The 22,643-nt window shown below is 41.0% G+C and overlaps 1 protein-coding gene across 1 annotated transcript in view; it reads right to left on the bottom strand.

Annotated features, from left to right (window-relative positions):
* The window catches only part of hivep2a (HIVEP zinc finger 2a), a 116,144-nt gene that overhangs the window by 81,940 nt on the left and 11,561 nt on the right, over window positions 1-22,643 (bottom strand). Inside the window, exon 2 of the mRNA XM_042503671.1 lies at window positions 22,579-22,637. The gene's annotated coding sequence lies outside the window, so the exon portion shown is untranslated. The remainder of the gene's footprint in view (window positions 1-22,578; window positions 22,638-22,643) is intronic.

The raw sequence follows: 22,643 nt of genomic DNA, 5'->3' as shown, positions 1-22,643 counted from the left end.
GTCCCTAATTCCAAACTATCTCCGTCTATTTGTCTATCTCTGCTTCCCTGTCTTTCTCTCTCTTCCTCTCTCCTCCACTATCTCTGACTTTATCTTTGTCTGTCATGCTGTCAAACTCTCTACACTATGTGGCCAACAGTATGTGTGACACCCCTGTCTGTTTTTCATACTTTCAGCACCATATTAGACAACAGTGTGCTTCCCACTTTGTGTCAACAGATTGGGGAAGGTCCTTAATGCCCCCTACACAAAGAAATGCTTATCCAAATTTGGTGTGGAAGAGCCTGACTGGTCTGCACGAAGCCCTGACCTAAACGTGATCCGACACCTTTTAGGATGAACTGCAATGCCGACTGTGAGCCAGACTTGATCACCAGCATCAGTGTTGAATGGAAGTGAATCCCTGCGGTCAGGTTTGGGCATCCAGATACTTTTGTCCATGTCTCTCATTCTCTTACCTTTCCTCTCTCTCCCATCACTTCACACCCTCTCTTACTCTCTCTCACCATGTCACTCTGCACGGTTTCATGTTGCCCCTGGCACCTGCCGCCCCCTGGGGGTGGTACAATGTGCGCACACACACTTGCACAGAGACACACAGTGGACTCGGCTTACTCGAAAAAGCAGTGTGCATTATTAGAAGTCTTGCGGTGTGTGTGGGGGGCTTCCCACTCATGAAAAGGGTGATACACACACACACACACACACACACACACACACACACACCAAGAAGCCTTCCCAGAACATGAAGACTGAGAACAAACCCTTGACCCTCATTAAAGAGACTGCTGCCTGCCTCTCCAACACACACACACACACACACACACACGCGCGCGCGCGCGCACACACACACACAGAGCAGCGGCCAGCAACACAGGTACAGCTGACGTCAGCTCTTAAAGGTTACCATAAACTCTCAGTGGAAAACGCAGCAGATCCAAAAACCCGATTACAAAAAATCCCCACAGTGTTTACCCCAAACTTCTGTTCATTAAAGTTAACGAGCCAAACCTCAAAAACACAAAGGTTATCCTCGCCTGTTATTACATAACATCAAACTCAAATCATGCCACATATTGTTGTTCCTGTATCAAGAAAGTAACACCTGTGACATGGTGCCATAACAGATCCCAAAGGTAAACAAACAGAGAAGAAATACGGAGAGGAGAGAGGGGAAGGTGAAATTTCTTGCTTGTTTTGACACTCAATATTTTAAAGTTTTGCGCGTCAGACTGTTGTAAGATCTGTTTGTGTTCTTTGTGTTCTTACTTTCCGTCTTTTCAGCCATGTGTCTGTTTGTGTCTGTCTATTTGTCTCTCTGTGTGTCGTCCAGCCCAGGCTTGCCCCGCCAAGCTAAAATTATTCGGAGGCTGTCCCTTAGGACGCTCCAGCTATGTGTCCCTTTCACAGAAGCACACTTTGGTCCCAGAGACATCAGGGGTATCCAGTTTAGTGTTACACGCAAACTATGCCAGCACAAACACACACTCACACACACACACACACACGCACACACACACACGCATATGAGGTCTATGATAAATAGCAGTGTGTCAGGGTTAGAGGGGCAGAGCTGTCAGTCACAGCTGACTGAGACGAACTAACCTAAATCTGTCGGTCACTTTGGAGGAATTTGCTGTCATGATATTGTTAGACACTATCACAGGCAATAGAACGTCACATTAAAGAGAAAATGAACATGTTTTGAATTCTCTGACTTTGTCTTTGTTAATTCAGAGATCAAACTGGACATACAGGACTGCATTTTGTCGAGGAACTCTTGCTCTCTGTTCCCCTGAGCTGACAGGAAGAGAAGCTGCCAGGCTGGCTCTGTGTGTGCTTGTGTCAGTCAGTCAGCCAGCGGTTCGTTAACTAATTAGTGAGCTCGTTTATCTCATTAGTCTCTGATTGATCTGCCAGCTGATGGACTGGCAACTGAGCGCCCTGTGTGTGTCTGTCGTACGTCAGACGGAGCGGGCTAATCGATATTAACAACACAGGGAAGAGTTTAACTGTTACGCAACCTCATTATCTGGCAGCGACTGCACCGGGTGGAGGGGGTGGAAGGGCTGGCAGGGGGGAAGGATTCCAACGTTACACCAATGTCACCAGAAGGGCAGCCTCCTGTTAGCGACAGGAAATTAGCGCAGATAGCGCGACTAGCTGGCTGTTTGATGGTATCTGATGGTCAGGTCAGGACATGGCTGGATGCACACGACTGTCAACTGTGTCAACATGTCACACACACACACACAGACACACACAGTCACACACACAGTCACACACAGCAACAACATAGTGTGTTTTTGTATACATTTTGCTTCAATGGGACGAGTAAAGGCATATAGAAGGATAGACAGAGGTTTTCCTAAATGTGAGACTTTTGTTTGTTTGTTTTTTCTGTTGTATGTCTTTGTGAGTTTAATCTTTTTCATTTTGGACTTAACAAGCAACATGAAAACATCACATCAAACAATCAATCAGTTTAAGGAATAGTTGAGCATGAAATGTAGCAAATAAAACACTACTTTATCTGCCAAATCTTACCTTAATAAAGGGAATCTACTCTTTTCTTTATGATTTAAATACATTTACATCATATATGGACATCCTACTAAAGTGACTTGAGTTGTCATACCAATTGTTGTGGGATTCTTCTCACATCTTTTTTTCCTTTTCATTGTTAGAAGTTTAGATGTCTTTTGGAGGCTCATTTTTTTCCATTTCAGCTGCTTCTGTTTGCCAGAATCCAACCTCACTGTGACTTACTTCCCCTCGCAGGAAATTAAAGAAGGAAAAAACAAACAAATAAAAGAGTGCTAGTAAGCTGACGAATCACCCTCTGCTTCCCGACAAAAAAAACATAACAGGTTGTTTACCACCAGAACGAGGATTTGGGATCCAACCATCCGGAAAACTTGAAGAATGCCGGGAATGCTTCATTAAGAAAAGTGTGGGAATGCTTTTTTATTTTGGCCTTATTTTTCCGAGAGGGGAATTCCATACAATCCCACCTGGGAGCTGCCCAGTATAACCACAGCTTTGTACAGCTGAGAGCTAACAGCACTATGGGGCAGACTGGGAATAAACCCGTGACCTCTAAGTGCCAAGCCGGCTTCTATGAGCTGTTAACTGCCACTGCTGCTCCTTTTTGGAAAGCAGAACATAGACCCAAATAAAGTGGCTATGTTTAGACCAGTTCATTCACTTAAAATACTAAATCCAAATGGATGGACGGACAACCCCAAAACATAATACCTGTGGCCATGGCTATGCCCAGCGAGTAAACATAAAAAAGTTTTGAAGTTTGACATAATTTCTACATCATAAATGTGGGGCTTGAGAATGAAATGGACCTGCTAAATGGTAAATTAACCTGCAACTGTATAGCGCTGTTCTTGTCATTTAACCATTCAGAGCGCTTTCACACTATGAGTCACATTCACTCATTCATACACACATTTTTACACTGATGGCTGAGGCTACTATTCTTAAGCCATTCATACACTCACACACTCTGATGTAACAGCCATCAGAGGCAATTTGGGGGTTCAATGCCTTGCCCAAAGATACTTCAACATGCTGACTGGAGGAGCCGGTCATCAACCTGCCAACCCTCTGATTAGAGGATGACCCACTCTTCTTATTGAGCCAGAGCCGCCCCATCATACAATAACCATATTTACATACATTGCATACATACATATACAGATATATTACATACAGACTAAAGTCACTAATAAATGATCATGCATCACAAGCAAATAAATAAAGAAATTATACTATGTCAACATACAGTATGTACCCTTTGTGACTTGTTCATGTGTACTCTTAGATGTGATATTGCCCATATGACTTGAAGGCAGCATAAAACAAACAACTTTTTGTTGATGGAAAAAAAAAAGAACATGAAAAGAGGTGAAATGAGCATTTCTTACACATCATGTTCTGTTTATTCGTCACAGAGAGTACTACTCAGCCCATGGAGGAAAGTTCCATAATGGCTATGGAGGGAGATTTCCAAAGTTCGAAAAAATGTTATGGTAGATGTAGCATCCAGAGTTTTAGGGGCTCGACCAAAAGTCAGGGCGTTTCAGGCTCTACTAATTTATATTACACAATTCCTTTTAAGTCCACCAACTTTATAGAAGTGAAATACTAAACTGCTGCAGTGCTCCTTTAAAGAGGTTCATCTGAAAAGTGATGTCTGCAACACAAAACTAGCATGCCATATGCTGCGATACTACCTTTAAAATAAATGCAGCTGTAGCTCTGCAAATCAGCATAAAGTTGAACCCTGAGTGTGCAGACACCTGAGTGTGCAGGTGAGATGCACAGATGAGGTGAATCCAGGTAAAAGCCATTAACTTTCATTGATTCCTGTTATTAAGTTTTTATTGATGGAGGAGGAGGAAATGGAGATAAAAGAGAAGCAGACGTGTTAAAAAATACTGAAATGTTAGAAGACATTTCAGTATTTTGTTGATCCAGTACACACACAAACTTGCACACACACACACACACATGCACGCGCGTGCATACACACACACACACTCTCTTCTAGTTCTGACTGCCCGTTCACCTTTAGCATTCCCTGTGACGCAACAGCTCAGGGAGGGCAAGGAGAGGCCAAACTATAAAAATCTGGCTTTCCTCCTCTACGCACACGCACACACACACACACACACACACACACACCTCACAGCTTTCTGCATTGCCACTGCGCCATTCAGCATCAAATATGCATCAAATTATATAAGAGAGGCTCTTATGTAACAGACTCTATCCCCTTCCATACCCCAGTGTGTGTGTGTGTGTGTGTGTGTGTGTGTGTGTGTGTGTGTGTGTTTTCATGCTGAGGTCTATGGCTAATGAAGCCATCTTTGCAGGGGCAAAACACTGAAACAGAGGGAGAGAAGGAGGAGGAGAGAAGAGCTAAATATAACTCTTCTGGCCCTGAGCAGCATCTGAGAAACAGGAGGAGAGGAGAGGACATACGGAGAGAAAAAAGGAGGATGAAAGTGCAGAGAAGGGAAGAAGAAAGACAAAAAGATGGAGAAGCATCCTTTCCTGAGAGGCCAAATACAATTAACTGTTAAAGTTACAGATTTGTGTTAACAGACAACTTTTTTTCAAACTTCTATTTTTATCAGGGCAGAAAAAGTTGACATTCAGTTGTACAGATCCACCTAGCAGCTTTCCTGTAACACCAAATTCTACGGTTCCTGATCCTGAATTTCAAACCAGCATCCCTTCAAATATTAAACCTGAATCTCTTAATTTGAAGCTTCTGCCCACAGTTCAGCAAACTCTCCTAAATCTTCAATGATCAGTTTCACTAACGTGCACATTATGTATGTAAAAGCGCCAGACAACACACTAAACCACTGGTCAGTGACCACTGGAGCCCTGGCAGTAATAGACAATCCCGTAAATCCAGTGAGAACGCAAACTGTCGCGTGTTCTTGTACCAAAATAAACATGAACGACAACAAGCAGGCCAAAAAAAAGTCGGGAAAACAGCTCTGAGTTTAGTGGGATCCTGGGTGGAGAGGCGTGTATGAATTACTGTAGCCTTCAGAAAGAATGTGAGGTAAGTTAATCTTTTTTCTACATTTTCCAGAATTACTTTAACCTTTTCCTATGTAGAGGCAAAAAGTGATGGGAGACTCTCAAAGGAGCGCCATGAACCTGCAAGGTAAGGGTGCTAAAGACATCAGACTCAGTAGAATACATTTTGAAAGCCATGGAAATTTTCAAGATTCTCCCTGATACTGACAGAAGAACTGCAATAATTACTCGATTAGATGATGGAATGATCAATAATCTTTGCAGTCTTTTTCATGAAGAAATGTTCAACAATTGCTTTTCCAGCTTCTTAAATGTGAAAATTTGCTGCTTTTCTTTGTCATGAATGATAGTAAATGAAGAGTCTTTGGGTTTTGAGCTGTAGGTTGAACAAAAGACGCAATCTGAAGATTTATCTTAGAGATCTGGAAAATTGTGATGAGATTATTTGTTAATCTGCAGATTAATTGTTAGTTGCACTCCTACTCGACAGTCAAGCAAGTTTTTTTTTGAGTTAAATCATTTAACATGGCGTCATGGTGGTGCAGCGGTTGCCTCACAGCAAGAGAATGCTGGTTCAAACGGTCCGTCAGGGCCCTTCTGTGTGCAGTTTGCATGTTCTCCTTGTGTTAGTATACTCCAACAGCCCAAAGAAATGCAGGTTCAGCCTGTTATCATTCCAAAGTTGTCAAATACCGTCACTTTGTCAATGCTTTAGGCACAACATCCTGACACCAAAGGCCACCTTTAATGTCCATGTGATATGCTGCTGGGTGGTGACAGCTGAGAATGCGACCGGACAGAACTGGTCACAGCGCAATTATATGCAAGTGGACGGCACCTGCCGTGTCCACATAATACAAGGATGGGCAGCGTCACTTGGAAACGTGGCCGGAAGGAACCTGTTGCGTGTGCATGATAGCTGGAGGATGGCATCAAGTTGGAATGCTGCCAGTAAGGACGTAATATTTGAAGTGCAAGGGTGCCTATAGGGCATCTTGCCATTTGCCTCCTTCCCCTAATCCTAACCATCCATGCCAACATGTCTGTTTGTTGACGTCATGCTGGTTGTTGCCATGTGCTTATGTTGCCTAAACATAACCACGTGCAGCGTCATTGCACTATGTGCTTGTGTTGACAACAACAGCAGATGCAGAAGGATACCTAGTGTGTAACATATAGACGACGATGCACACTGCAAAACGGCAGTATGTGACGACATGGGATGAGAACGTGTCGGCAGGTTAGGTTAACTGAGCAATCTAAATTGGCCGTATGTGTAAAGGTGACGGTAAACGGTTGTCTGTCTCGATGTGTCAGCCCTGTGATAGGCTGGTGGTCTGTCCAGGGTGTACCCAGCCTCTCGCCCAATATCAGCTGAGGACTGGCTGACTGTGATTAGGATAAGCTGTTACAGATAAGGGAAATGGAAATCAGCTAAAATACTGTAGGAGAAACATACATCACATGCATTGCATTCTGCTTTATTTATCTATTCCAGTAGAGAGAAAATGTTCTCTGAGTTTCCCCCGCCATTATGGATTCCTCCCTGTACGATTGCTGAGAGCAAAATGGCAGCTTGTGAAGGAAGCCTTGGCTCTACGATTCTGAACTCCTGCTGGAAACATCTGGACATGATGTCACATCCTCTGTGTTTGAGAGTAATCCACACCACCAGCGCTTAGTGAGGGCTTTCCGGAGCATTTTAGTTGTCCGTCACTCGTCGTGGGACCAGTTGCCTTTGATTTCTACAAATCAATCAATCCACACAACCGTGAAACGACTTGACCCCCTCTGTTTTTAGTATACGCCAAATCTTTTTTTTTCCAACACAGAAGCGCGGGCAGCCACTCTAATCACAGATGTCCAAATTTTAAATGTTGTGAAGTGGTGAACTAGCCTCCAGTTTCACTATGAGCTTTATTGTTTTGCTACGGGCATATAAAACTTAAGAGGGCAGAGAAATAAAACTAATAGATAAAAAATAATGTCTATTTTTTTCCCTGCTCTCATGTACTCTACTTAAAAACTTTTTTGTTTATTGCTTTTGGTGACGTCTCTGACATTACTAAGAAGCATCCATCCCAAAGTTAACGTCCCAGGTGGAAAAGCTTCATCTCAGGTCAGATCAGATCATCAGGCTCAAGAACACTTCACTTTAACATACACACACACGCTGCCTAAAAAAGCAGCACCCCACGGACAGAAACATAACACATATAGCATAGCAATCAGCCACCACACAGCAGCCTCTCTGCCCGGCGCTGGAATCCACAGCTCTGACATTTCTGCCCACCACAAACCCAACGGGAAACCTTTAACAGCCTGAGGTCGGACTGAGAGAGAGATGGAGATAAATTACAGTGTTTGGTTTGGTGAGGAGGGTGCAAACCAACTGCGACTGGGTTCATGTACAGCATGCATGCCTCTGTGTGTGGAATATGTGTGTGCATTTACAGTACATATGCACACATGCACGTCTATATGTTGTTTGGGCTTCATTTTGACGTGTGTTTATATGCAGTACTCGTTTCTACAAATCTGTTCATATATACCTAAAAAAAGGGCATGCACTGTATATCCAACTCTGTATATCTGCAAACTCTGTAACTCTACAAACCATCGGTGTCAACAGGCTAACAATTTAAGCAGCAAAATAAAGACACCAAGCTGTCAAAAGCTGCTGATTTCTGACTTGAAAATACAAAAAAGTTGTGAAACTGTAAAATGCCTGCATGCTGAACAGTAAGAGACAAGACATCCAGCTGTGGAGAAACAGACAGGAGGCCTGAATGTATTTATTTAAGAGAGGACAGATGTTAGAAGGAAAATGTTCTTCTCTGTAGTGTTGTGATACCTCAATATAGCAACACTATTGCATACATGTACAATTTAACCAGTAAATTGTATTGTATATTAAAACTAGACTCCTGGCTCTGTTTCGGGCTTTAGAAAGTCTACGCCATCATAGGAAACTTTGGCCAATCACAGGTCATTTCATTAGCTGATCTACACATAAAGATCTACGTGCACATCAATGTGGTCACAGCCTGATTCAATGGCACAAACTCATGCAGAGAAAGTTGTGATTCCAGCTTTTGTAACAAAAAATCTCACAAGTTGATCATACTTAAAATAATCTCTGAAACTGATTGTCTTGAAAAGGAAAGGTAAATATAACTATTAATCTTAATCTATGTTTATTTTATATCTAATTGTTCAGTTTACTTCAAATTTAGCTGCATTTACCTTCTTTTGAGGAGTTGTTGCAAATGAAAAATGACAAGTGATATGACCTTGTTTCTTCTAAGTCTGACCTAACTTGATCATGACAAAGAGGATTTAGCCAGTGATGAAGTGTGGAGATCTGCGACTTCTGCTTTGTTAAGAATATACAAATGTGATTGACTGGTTAGCAACCAGCAAACAAAAGATATACAGCACAATAAACTTTGTTTAGTTGCTAAAACTTGTCATTTTTAAGTTGCAAACTAAAAACTAAAAAAAGAAATAAATAAAGTTTAAGTAAACTTAACAATTAGATATAAAGTCAACATAATTTATGACTTATATTTACTTCCATTTTTCAAGGCAATCAGTTTCTTATATCTTTTAAAGTAAAATTCAATTTTACAGTGTGCCTATACTGCAAAACAACCGATGAAAAGAAACAAAGTGATCAAAAAGTTGGTAAAAAGTTACAGTTGGAAAGGGGGTCTGACAATAAACAAAATAAAACCCGCGCTAATATTGGCAAAGTGTTTCAGATGTGGAAATGCTGCTAATAGTTTTTGCTTTCTAACTGGAGCCATAAGCTCATGGCTACAGCTTCAAAGTCATCTTTTAAGTACCTAACGTTAGCTACAACTCTGAATCACATTATGTCCTTCGCCAGAAGGACAGCAAGCAGCAGCTCCAGAGATGGAGCCCAGTAAGCGGTCGCAAGAACCAAAGTCCTGCCAGTGCAAACCCCGGCTCTGGGGGACCGGACAGCCTCGACTGTAACAGCAGCAACTTTCCGTTGTTGCTGTTAACACCCAGTGTTACCACTGGCCAACAGCCCACTGTGACAGACGACGCTGGGGGGGTCCATCTCTGGAGCTGCTGCCCCTCTCCTCAGGAGGAGGCGTAGTCTGGTGGCTAGCGAGCTAATTCTTGTCTCATTTGTCGTATGATAAAAAGAGAAAGAGAGAGAGGCAAGGACGAACTGAGCGAAAGAGCTGTATGCAACTGTACAATGAATAAGGATTAAGTAAATCAATGTTAAGGACACACTAGATTACTGTGAAGCACATGCATATGCCAGTGGTGGTTTTATGGGAGGGGCTTTGGACAGATAGGAGTGAGCTGCAGGTGATTTTCAGATCACCCCAACTCTAAATATTTTTTGGTTTTGGACTGTTGGCGGAGAAAGAAAACTCTGGGAACTCATAATGCATGTTTTTTACGATCTCCTGTCATTTTATAGATGCAACATACAGTACTGTGCAAAAATCTTCAGCCACCATAGATTTTTTGTTTTAGAAAAGTTGTAATGAGGACATAATATATAAATGTATTGCTTAGTCTCTGTATGAAGATACAAAGACTACAGAGAACATGTACAATGTTTTAAAACAGCAGAAAACGTCAAAACAAAATGGCTTCTTCTGACTGAAGTCAGTATTTAGTGTGAAACATAGAATCATACAACCATAACAAAAGGTAGCTCAAACAATCAATATTGAGCTTTGGACATGTCCTGAATGCTACCTGGTGTAAACACACCAGAGGATTAGTATTGTAAATCTCACATTGCCTGCCTCAGAGAGTTCAAGACATGCTAAGTGGAAACTGGAGGTCACAGTAAATATTTGCAACTTAAGCCTGATGAGGTTGTTTTACTCTGAAATATTTGCATTTTTTATACTGTATACTGGTTGTATTTTGGTAAAGAGACTACTGAGAAATAAATACGTATGGTCATTATAACCTTGCTAAAGTTCAAAGTGGCATAAGACTTTTGCACAGTACTGTGAATCAGCTATTACTGACATAAAAGACAAACTAATTAATAATGAAAATAGTCCTTAATTACAGCCCATTTATAAGCTCCACCAAACTAAAATAAATCCTGACTTCAAATATTATGTTATAGGTGTGCTTCTTCAACTTTATGGTCATTTTTGAGGCTGTAGTTTTTTGCTGGTGTTTTTGCTATATACTGGAGGTTTTTCTTATAGTTATAGTTATATAGCTTATAGTCTCACTGACACACTGTAGGTGGATAAAATATCAGAAAAAGCTTTTTTTTTTAAAGCTTTAAAATCATCACCTGAATTCCATTAAAAAATGTATTTTTGACAAATTCTAAAGTGTAACTCTTAACTCCTATATCATACATATCATATAAAACCTGCAAATTCCTCTACCTCAAACTTTCATCTTACCTGCAGCATGCGCAGGATCATGAGTCACAGCTGTCAGTTTACTAAACCTTGTTATATTCCAAAGCCCTGTGGTTGAACTCGTGAGTCTCCACTCATCCTTAAGTTTTATGTAGACGGACGTCAAAAGGAGGTTAATAATGATCCAAAGGCCAATTCCATGCAACTTTAACATGCCTTAATACCTTTTAAGGTCCTAAAAGCAGATAAGACACCTTTCTTCCTGTCAGTATTTTACAAATCGTGATACATTTTTGGGATATTCTGAAATTAAATACCTTAAAATGACTCATAACTCTAACACTCCCCTGTAATGTGCTTTACTTTCATGCCAACAATCACGATTTTGGAAGGAACTTCTCCGTATTTAAATTTTTTTGAAACAAGACTTATCTGAATATATTTGCATAGATATTTCTGGCCCTCAGCTGAACGTTTTATATCCAGTGGGAATTAGATAGATGGAGGACAGAGCAAAAAATTTACTGATGACACTGAGGCATTCTAACAAGAGATCACACACACACAGACACACACACAGACACACACACAGACACACATACAGACACACACACAGACACACACACACAGACACACAGATGGCTGACAGCTGCGTCTGATCCTCCTATGTAGTTTAAGTTAACAGAGAGGTCTAATATCACTGAGTTGTCAGCCAAATCCTGTCACCGACACCGTTAGTGTGTGTTTGTGTGTCACAGCACGGAAACACACATCAGGTACAGATCCTTTCAAAACAAACAGTGAAAATATCTAAGTGTCTTTTAATTCCTCAGTTAAAAGACTGAAGCTGAAGAGGGAGACAGAGAGGGAGAGGGAGAGAGAGAGATCGTACCGCTGACAGCCGAGAGAGGAAAAGGAGGATCTGTTTTGAATTTTTTGGGTTTCTTTTAGCACATCGAGATGAAAGAAGATGAGGAGAGGGAGGAAGACGAAAGGGTGGAAGAGGAGGACAGGAGAAGAGAAGAGATGAGATTAAAAGAGAGAGGAGGGGTGCAGGAAAGAAGTGAGGGGAACTGATGAACCAAAGAAAAGGAGAGGAAACAACAGGAGAAGAGGAGAAAAGAAGAAAGAAGGAGAAGCAGTTAAAACAAGAGAGATGAGATTTGGGAGGGAAGAAGGGAGGGCAAAAGTTGGGAAAAGAATAAAGGGGGAGAAAGGGAGGAGTAAAAGGAAGAAGGAGAGGCAAAACGAAAGCTTGCAAGAGAGAAAGGATGGGAAGACACATTTGGAGGATGGATGAAAGGAGAGAAAAAGAGGGAGATGAAAAGAGGAGGAGAGGAAGAGGGACAAGAAAGGAGACGAGAGAGCAGGAGTGGAGAAAGGGAAATGGAGCAGGATATAAGATGAGAAAAGTGAGGAGGACAGAGAGAAACGGGAAAAGAGAAGGATGAAAGCAAAATAAGAGGAAAGCTTGAAGAGGAGTTAAAATTAAAAAGACGAGAGAAGAAAAGAGGAGAGGAGAGGGAGGAAGGGGAGCAGAGAGGAAGTAAAGAAAGGTGTAAATGAGAGGAGAGGAAATGGAGTGAGAGGAAGAAAAAGAGGAGTCAAGAAGACAAAAAACGAGGAAAAAGAGGAGATAAGATCAATAGAGGAGGGGATAGGTTAAAAAAGAGAGAGAGGGATGAAAAAGGGAGTAGGATATATAAAAAGAAGGAGGAGGGAAGAGCTTAGACAAGGAGGGAAGAGGAAGGATAAATAAAAAGACAGGACAGGAGAGGAAAGGAGGATAGACAAAAGGAAAGCTTACAAGAAGAGGGAGGGGAGGACAAATTAGGAGGCTGGATGGGAGGAGGAAAGGAAAAAAGAAGAGAAAAGATGACAAAGAGGAGAAGAGGACACAGAGAGGAAGTAAGAATGAGAGGAGACGAGTAGAGAAGGAAGAAAAGAAAAGGAAGAGGGCAAGACAAGCAAAAGAAGAAAGGAAATAGCAAAAAAAAAGAGGAGTAGAGGAGGACACGGACAGAAAGGAAAGAGGAGAACATCAGAAGATACGAGTTGAGACAGGATTGGAACAGAGGAGAGGAGATGAGAGCAGAGAAGGGAGGAGAGGAGAGGGGGATGAAAGGGAGGGGAGGACTGAATCCAGAGACAGATAGACAGAGCTTTGAAGAGGACGAGGGAGGAGAGAGGGGGATCAGAGTGATGAAGGATGAAACAGGAGGCGAAGGGATGGAGGGATGGAAAGGCAGATGAAAGGAGTGAGGGAGTGAGAGATGGAGAGTAAGAGGGGAAAAGTTTAAGTTTGACAGCAGTTAAAAAAGAGGAGAGGAAGAGAAGAATTCCACTCATTTTGGGGAAATTTCACATTTCTGGCTTGATATTTTATCACAGTGACATATTTTAGTTATTTTATTGGTAAAAAAATATATTTCAACATAATCCACACGCAAACTTCACTCATGTCACATCTGTCACAACAAGCAGAATCACACTTCTCAAATGTTAGACTGAAAAATACAAGTTTGACACGAAACGTCTTCATATGGACGTGTGTGTGACAGAGGATGGATTTCAAAAGATGGACAGACAAAAGCACAATCCAGTGTGAGTTTGTGGGAAAACCGGAGAGCTCTGAGTTACGTTGGCGGTAATCGACTGTGACAGTTTTGCATGAAAAACATTTTCGCTAAAAGTTTAGACACAAAGACAATCCAGTTACACACCGACCAACTTGCAATGTATCGTACAATTAAAAGCAGTATGTGTAAACCAGGAGAGGCAGCGAGCGTTAGCCTGTAACTGTAAATTAATATTGATTTCTTGGATATACATATACATATATATGTGTCAAACTGTGACCATGTCTAAATAAATCTCTCAAACCAGTCCTGAGGGAAAACTGTATGTTCAGTACAAAACACACAAATACATACTTCTGCATAAACTTTAAATATATATAAAACTAAAATTACCAACTTCAATTTATTTGCCTCCGCAAACCAGTCAAGTGTCAGTTACAGTTCACACCCATGTCTGTCCAGACTCAAATGCGACAATTGACAATGCTTCAAACAGGCTTTGAATGTGACTACAAAGAAACTATATATTCTAAAACACGATGGATGTAAACGTTTATCCGCTGCCGGGTCAAAAGGGTTTAACAAGATAAAGTGTGAAGAGGAGCATGAAATCTTACGACTTAAGGAAAAATAAGGTGAAAAAATCAACTAAATGCATTGCAAAGGTCTTTTTCTTCAGTTAACATCCTTATTGGTCCAGACAGTCAAACTGGGAACAGCCCAATAAAGTCACAGCTCTTTTGTGCTGGCTAATGTCTCACTGAAAGGTGTCTCACTGAAAGGTGTCTCACTGAAAGGTGTCTCTCTGAGAGCAGTGCAGGAGGGGCAGCCATTAGACTTTCCCCACCCTTATCCAGGTATTATGTGTACAACCTACATTTCTCCACGCTTAAACACTTGTGACTACAGAGAAGACACACATCAAAGTGATTCAGCAGGGACGTGTTTTCAGGTCGCGCCAGATTTATTTCCCTCTTTGAAGCGCTAATTTTTAGCCTGCTAGGCCACTCTCAGCACTCACCGCCGCTAGCATGCGGTAATCCCCCCGCGAATGACGGACGGGAGGCGCAAGGTGCTAGCCAACTGCGCTAGCTTTTAAGCCTTAATACCCTGAGTATGAGTGAGCTAGCGCGGAGCTAATCAGTCTTAATGCCATGCATATGGAGTTAGCTCCAGAGATTGGTAGCCAGTGTAGCAGCGGCTAATCCTAGCAGCTGCAGGAACCAGCCCAATACCCCGTTTTTCCAAATATGTCAAAATTTGAAACTGCAGCATGAGATTAAGATTAGAGGAAGAGAATAAAAATAGAGCGGAGGAGATGAGAGAAAGGATGTTGGAAAAAGCATTCGTACTGTAGCACTGAACACGTTATTTGGGAGGGATGCACTTGGATGACATGGAGCTCTTGTTGCTACTGAGGCTGAGTGCACGCTGACAAATGCATATCAAGTCAAAGAGCCATCAGGAGGGAGCAAAGAGAGCTGGAAAAGAGGAGAAAGAAGAGAGAAGGAGAGGAAAGGGCAGGAGAGGAAGTGGAGAGAAGGTAAATTAGGTAAACAATGATGAGCTTATTTTATTGTGCTTTCACTGAATTGATTCATATCTTTTTCCTCGGTGTAATAGTTTGGAAGTCTCTCCGCAAAGAACAGAATCTCTCTTAACCAAATTCAAAAATGGTTAATTAAGCTTATCGGTGAGCCCCAGCTGACCACGGCGTCCCTGTATGCTAGACAGTTACGGTGGCCAGCCAACACCATTTTAAATAACAAGCTGCACCCTTTTCACAACGACTTTCAGCTTCTCCTCTCTGGACAGATGTTTTTCGTCCTGAGGTGTAAAATGATGCTCTACAAAAAAAACGTCTTGTTCCAGCTGCCATCACACTGGCAGTATTTTAGTATTCTTTTGGTATGTATTACATATTTAACTATTTTGATTAGCACTGGGGCACTTGAATCATTCCATATTTAATCTTCTTGTCAGGTTTCATCCTGTATGTTGTATGTTATTGGATGCCTTGCGCAAACCAAATCTTCCTACAAATAAAGCAACCTGAACTTGACCTGAAATCATTGAACGACTTTCCCTAATCTTGCTTGGTTAAAAAAACAAAACAAAAAAAACAAACAAAAAAACAGCCGGAGCCGCAGGGTGAGACACTCACCACCGGCTCTTTACTCTGTTGATTTCCAGTGCGAGAACAGGAAATGATGTCATGCTGGTGTGGGCACAGAAATATCTTGGTAGCTCTTATCTTTAAGTGCATGTGTGCGTCTGTACAAGTGCTTCAAACTGAAGCACCTGCTGCTCTCTTTCTCTCCCTCAGTCTACAAAATCACAGCCTTCAGCCCAACTCCACCTCCCATCCTCCTCTTCCACTTCCTCCTGCCCCTCCTCCTTCCGTCCATCACATGGCACGAGCCGCAGCGCCAGGGCACTGACATGGGCCACAATCTCTTTCTCTCTCTCCCTCCCTCCCCCTCTCTCTCTCTCTCTGTGTTTCGGGCAGGAAGCCACCAAGTGGCACAGCAGAGGCGAGCCACCTGTTCCTCCCTGGCAGAGGAGATTGTGGAGGGATGGGGAGAGTGATGAAAAGATGAAGGCAGGGGGAAGCAACACACGGGGGAGCGAGGTGAAGAGGAAGGGCGCGATGATGGAGCGAAGGGAGTGTAGGGGGAAAAGAAGGAGGATGGATGGAGGAGAGGGAGAAAGAGGTAAGAAGATGGCAGATGAGGAAAGCAGGAAGCAAAGAAAGAGAGAAGGAAAAGAGAGAAAGGAGTGGTACCGAAGGAGAATGACGGAGGGATATGAAAGAAGGGGTGACTGAGGGAAAAGGAAAGACCGAATGAGGTGAGAAAGACTAGAGGAAGGAGGGGGACAATGGAGGGAAGAGATACAATGAAAGATAACAAAAAGTCAATAAGAAAGGAGGATAGAGTGAGGGATGCTGAAAGGGGAGGAAAGACGAGAAGAGATGAAAGACAGCGCAACAAGAAAAGGGTGGAAAAGAAGAAATAAGAAAACAGAGTAAAGGGAGGAAGAAAATGGATTAGAGATGAAAGAAAAAAGAAATCAAAAAATAAGGAAAAGGTCAATTTAAAGGGATTAGGCATAGTGGAGGAGAAAAAAAGGGTGCAAAATGAGAGACAAAATAAAGTAAAAAGAAAAGAGAGATGAGGAGTAAGGGAAAGATGATGCTGAGGGATGAAGGGAGGCAGAAAGCACGGAGGAGGGGGATGATGATGATGATGCCTAATTACAATCCCTCCTCCCCCCTCTTGACCTTGTCGTCTCTCTATTCATCACTCCATCTCTCCTCCCACAAACATCCGGTCTTTCTCTGAATGGTTCTTCAGCTGATGGGTCACCGCGTCATCCTACTGAGCAATGCTGTGACCACTCACTGATAGTGCTGCTTCTGTTTACTTCTGTGTTTTTGTTGTTAATTGCTGTTTTACTGATGTAAAGTTCTGTTTATGACAATGTATTACTGTTATACGAATGGTTATTTCTGTGTGATTAACCATTTGAAACCTGGATTGACATAGGTTTTCTTTTTCTTTGTTGGGAAAAAAACCACAAAACTTCATTTTTATAGTTCATTTTTAAAATTACATTTTTTCAATTTTAAGCACTTTTTCTTTCTTTTTTTGTTGATTAGTTTCAGGTAGTTTTCTTGTAATTTTCTAGTGACTGTCACTTGCTTATTTTTGGGCCATGGCTAAGTTTCTCATTGCCTTATCCTCATGTTTATTTTTAAAGAAATCAAAGCAGTTTGCTCAGGTTTCAAAGGGTTAATGTTTATTACAGTTCATTGTTTTACAATTTATTACTATTTTCGATAATATTTATTACAGATTATTAAAATGTATTATTGATTTACCAGTGGTTATTACTGTGGTATTCATTTTTTAACAATGTATTAATGTTTTACTAATGTTTATTAATGTTTATTGTGATATACTACTGTTAACCTATGTCTATCACTGTTTATCTAATGTTAATCACAGTTACTACAGTTAATGAATGTTTTACTTTGGTTATAGTTATTGCAGTTTAGTACTATTCATTACTGGTTATTACCTTTTTACTAATGTTTATTATGTTTTATTATGAATGGGAAGAGAGCGAGGCTGGTATGGCTGTAGATTCTGTGGTACTGGTATTTCTGTTTCCATTTTTTTACTTTTATATTTACACAAAATACAACAGATACAGTCAGCTTACAAGGATGTAAAAGCACACAGACACACAGAGAACACTGACATACGTTAAACATGCACACACCAATGCAAATGTCAATGCAGAAATTCACACACTGAACCACTTATGTGCAGTACAGTCTCTCTGTTTCACACACACGCGTACACACACATAGAGCACGTACAGGAAGTGTGCAGTCTGCAGAAGCAACAACGCTGTCATTTGCATGAGGAACGATGCGGAAGCGAAACCAAAGCTCCTCATTGTACCGAACTGTACTCAGACACACCCCTACTCTCTCTCTCTCTGTCTCTCTCTCACACACACACACACACACACACGCACACATGTGCACACACACATGCATGCACATACACTACTTTTCATGCGATTTGAATGCACAAACAAAGAGGCCAGTGGACTTCTGGTTACCTGAAGGAAATGGGAACCAAACTAACTGCTGTTGTCTCGGCAACAGTCATATCCCATAATGCTATTCAAATTTTGTCACTCTGTTATCTCACTTGTGGCCTGCACACACACACACACACACACACACACACACACACACACACACACACACACACACACACACACACACATTTAGACTATGGGGGAAATGCTCACCCAGAGGCCATTCATTTGGACACAGCTGTTTGTCAATACACTTGATCATCATTCTCTGCTTGTGCATTTGTGTGTAAAACTCCCTCTCAATGTGTTGCTGTCAAGGGCACAACTTGCATCCATTGTACCAAGCTGCAGTTGCCATGGCAACAGAAAATACAGAAAATAGTCTTTCCTCTCCAAGTTCTGCCTTTTTTTCTACTTTTGTTTATTTGAACATATTGTGTGGGAGCAAGAGTGAATGAATCTGTGCTTGTGTGTGTGTGTGTGTGTGTGTGTGTCTAAGTGTGATACTGTTCACTTCCTGGTTTGTTTTAGCCAATCAGTAATCAGAGACTGACGTGAAACTCTCATTGGCTAACTGTCCATTACTGGTTTTTCCTTTTCAGTGTATCTCTCAATGTACTGACTCTGTGGTTACCATGGTGCCCGCATCCACTTGGTGCTCCAGCTCTCTCTATCTCCCTCTCTTATTTCTTGTTATTTCCCTTCATTCAATTGTATTCCTGCTTTTTTTAGAGTCAAGTGGTTCATTTAGTCAGTATTTCGATCTTGTTGCGGCCCAGCAGTTTGGTTATGTCTCTGTCTTCTTATCTGTCAGATGTTATCAAGTTTTTTTTTGGTTTTAGGTTGTTTAGAAGCTGGAAAACCAACCATTCTGGTGTAACAAAACTGCTTCCCTACAGGAATTTTGGGATCACTTTTGCCATGACAACACTCTCTACCATCATCAAAAAAATAAATTAGGGAAGAATTTGGAAGAATGGTGTTCATCTCTCCAGTACAGTTTCACAGACTTGGGGAATCTATGAAAAGCAGACTGAAGGTGTTTGCAACACTTTGCTGCTACACACATTTCATCATTTTCTGGTTCTTTTACTCAATTTTTTTGGTGTGCAAATTCAAAAGATATGGATGTGTGTGGAGGAGACTGTCCACCCAAGAGAGCAGCATCAGTCAATCAAATAAGTGCCCTCGAAGAACACATTTGTTTATATCAAAGTGACAGCATCCTCTGGCTGCTACAGTAATTCTGACGGAAGCAAAGCAGGAAACATTTTTTCTAGAACCATGATCATGATCATCCCCTAACATTATCCACTTGTTTATTACTGGAACCATGACAACAACGACCTCCTGATCCTAAGAATTTAAAACCTGAGAAAAATTCCTCCAAAAACATGTGGAGAAGGTAATGAGCATCCCAACAAGACATGGCCCAAAAAGTAAAAAACAAACATGAAAAAGACCTTGAAAAAGTGCTAAAGTAAAGTGTATATACATACATAAACACACACACACACAGTATGTGCATGTCTAGCATGTGCAGTCTGCAAGCGGTGATGCACATCCTGTGTATGTTTTCTGTTGTGTGTGTGTGTGTGTGTGAGAGAGAGCGAGGGTGTGTGTTTTACAGAGATGACACTATGAAGTTTAAACACTACATATTTGTTCTTTGAGGTGCAGATAGTAATCTATGCTTTACATGATCTATTTCTGTGCACTGTCTGAGTCAACCACACACATATACACATACACATACACACACACGCACACACACATACACACACTAAGTGGCGGATACGAGCACATATAGAGAGAGAAAGACAGACGGTGTTTGAATGACATCGTTCATCTCGTCCTAAATATGAAGCAGCCTGTTTCACAGGAAGAGGAAGTGACACCACTGGCACACGCACACAAACACACACACACACACACACACACACACACACACACACACACATACACACAATAAGCTGCTTCTTCTATCCACCAATCTGCATCAATCACACATTTAAAAAAGAACAGATAGCAAAAGGCCTGACTTTACGCTTCAACATCACTGTCTTCTTGCATCCATGTGTTGTTTTTTAAGTACACATAACAGCCATTGCAAAAGGCCTTCTTCATATTTAATCCCAAAATCTTTTCTTTTCTGTGACAGTCAATTTCTCTCAATCTATCCTTAATCAGCACCTTATTCCACCTCTTCTCCTTTCTCTAATATTCTTCTGACTTGTGATTCAAAATGGAAATATGTCCATCCTCACCTACATGATCCATTGTGATCATTGTGGGGGGGAGGTCATGCTTTCAAATATCTGTTTTCAAGATGTTTAGGTCTCTCTGACCTTTGACCTCCCCATTGTAGCTTATCGTTTTTATAATGTACAATGAAAATGAAGCTTATGCTTTTGTTGGCCTCCTGTTAGGTCTCTATGTACTTTTCAAAAAAAAAAAAAAAAAAAAAAGCTTATTTTTAAAGAGGAAAAAATGACTGGTGGGAACTATATAAGCTTTGGAATGAAATCTGCATCAGGGACTATGGTCACTCACCAGTGTCACGATTTAACAGATTATTTAAGTGATTTCATTCTGACAGAATGAAATTAAATCACTTTTTGTTTTTGTAAGGGGTGTTGTTTTAGAAAAAGTAACAAATCAAAAGAGGTGGAAAGCAAGATTTTAGCTGAATCTCTTGTCACACACTGAGATCTTTTTTTTTTGTCTTGATCAAGATATAAACTTTCTAAGGATTTATTAATGATTAAGAGAACAATAAAGTTAGATGACTGTGAAAAGCCATTTCTTCTCATGATCCCACAATAACTATGTTGTCACCTCCACGTGATGTTTTCTCGTGATCATGGCATGAATTTTTCGCACTCCCCAGTAAAGTGACGCATTGTGTTGCAATGAAAAAAAATACACGTATGTGCTGTCATGCACGCCAGTAATTCTAGTTTCCATACAAAGGCCTACTGTACCACAACACATTGCTGCCACCATGACAAAAAAACAATATTTGATTCATTTATATTTTTCATGTTATAACAGGATATTTTACTATATTCCAGATTTTTCTGTTATATCTAGAAACCATGAGTATGCTTACATGGACATGGATAACCCATTTACGAGGCTTATCTCAGTTATGATCACATTTGGGATATGGTGTTTACATGAGCATTGAGTATTGTGTCAATGAGTATTCCAGCTAGGACACTAGGGCTTACAAAAAACAGAATATTGTGTGGTCATGCTCAAACACATAAACGGGATACTCCAAAAACATGACTTTAAACAGGTTATTCATGTCTGTCAACACACTGAATTCTTGTCGTAACAACAACTTGTTAGATCATGAAATGCTTTAATGTTAAAATAAAAATTGGCGTTACTTTGACATTATAAGGTGAAAAGTATTACCTTAAGACAATAAGACTTTTTGTCCTGTTGACTCCTGTCGTTGTTAAAACAGCTGGCAGAACTGTGTATCTCATCACAGTTTGTCAAAGCAACACTAAAGTGCATCTCATTCTGTCCTTGTTCTTGGATCTATTTTACTACAGCTGGCATCACAACAATTTCTCTGCCTTCAGCATTTAACTGTAAAACCAAATTAGATCTTCCAACACAAGACAACTCTAAACAACCGCACCACTCCTGATGACTCCTGGTGTGTACAGAGCAGATTTCACTCATTTCTGGGGTGGAGTTAAAACATGCGAAGCAGTCAAGAGTAGAGAAACTTTACATGATGGCAGTCAGCAGGACCATTAAAGTGAGTTTTTTCCATTTACACTCCCAGTCGAGGTCACACCTCTGGTAACGAAGCTGGCCGGTTGCCTCGGCAACCAGCCAGGAGAAAACAGCAAGAGTAATTCTGGTTAAATGAATACAGCTCAACTCTCTCCTTGTCTTACCGTCTGTTTCTCTGTGTGAGCCTCTCTTTCTCTCTCATGACAAAAGGATCGGCCATTTTAAAGCCTAATGATGGGTATTATTACAAAGACGGCCCTTTTTTCCACAATTTTCTCCACTATCTACTCCACTCAGGAGTTTGTTCTCATAGCTTAGAGTAAATGTGTCTTTCTCTGCTTTCACAAATTTTTAAAAAAACAAAATGTCAATCCAATGTCTCCCAAGGGATTCACTTGAGGCAATTTTACTTTTGCAACAGTTTTTCTGAAAAATTTTGTCAATCATTCCAGTTTGCTGACTTCTTTTATTTGCAGCTAAAATTTAATTTATGCTACCAAACTTTTGGCTCAGGTTCTACAAATTTCACTCAGACTGACTAATATATCCATCCTCCATTTTTCCATAAATCAGCATCGTGTATCTTTACATCTGAGTTACTATGTTGTGTGAGACTGCGAGCTATAACCACCACACACATACACAGTTATTAGTGTTGTTGGTCCTACCTTGTGTAAGTGTTTTTCCTCTGGTCAAGTTAAGCAAGTCGACAAACTGGCCACAGCCCCTGAGG

Source organism: Plectropomus leopardus, chromosome 16 (genome assembly GCF_008729295.1).
Source record: "Plectropomus leopardus isolate mb chromosome 16, YSFRI_Pleo_2.0, whole genome shotgun sequence".
NCBI classification, from domain to species: domain Eukaryota; kingdom Metazoa; phylum Chordata; class Actinopteri; order Perciformes; family Serranidae; genus Plectropomus; species Plectropomus leopardus.
The sequence above is the reverse complement of the archived record's forward strand: the minus strand, read 5'-3'. Positions and strand labels throughout refer to the sequence as shown.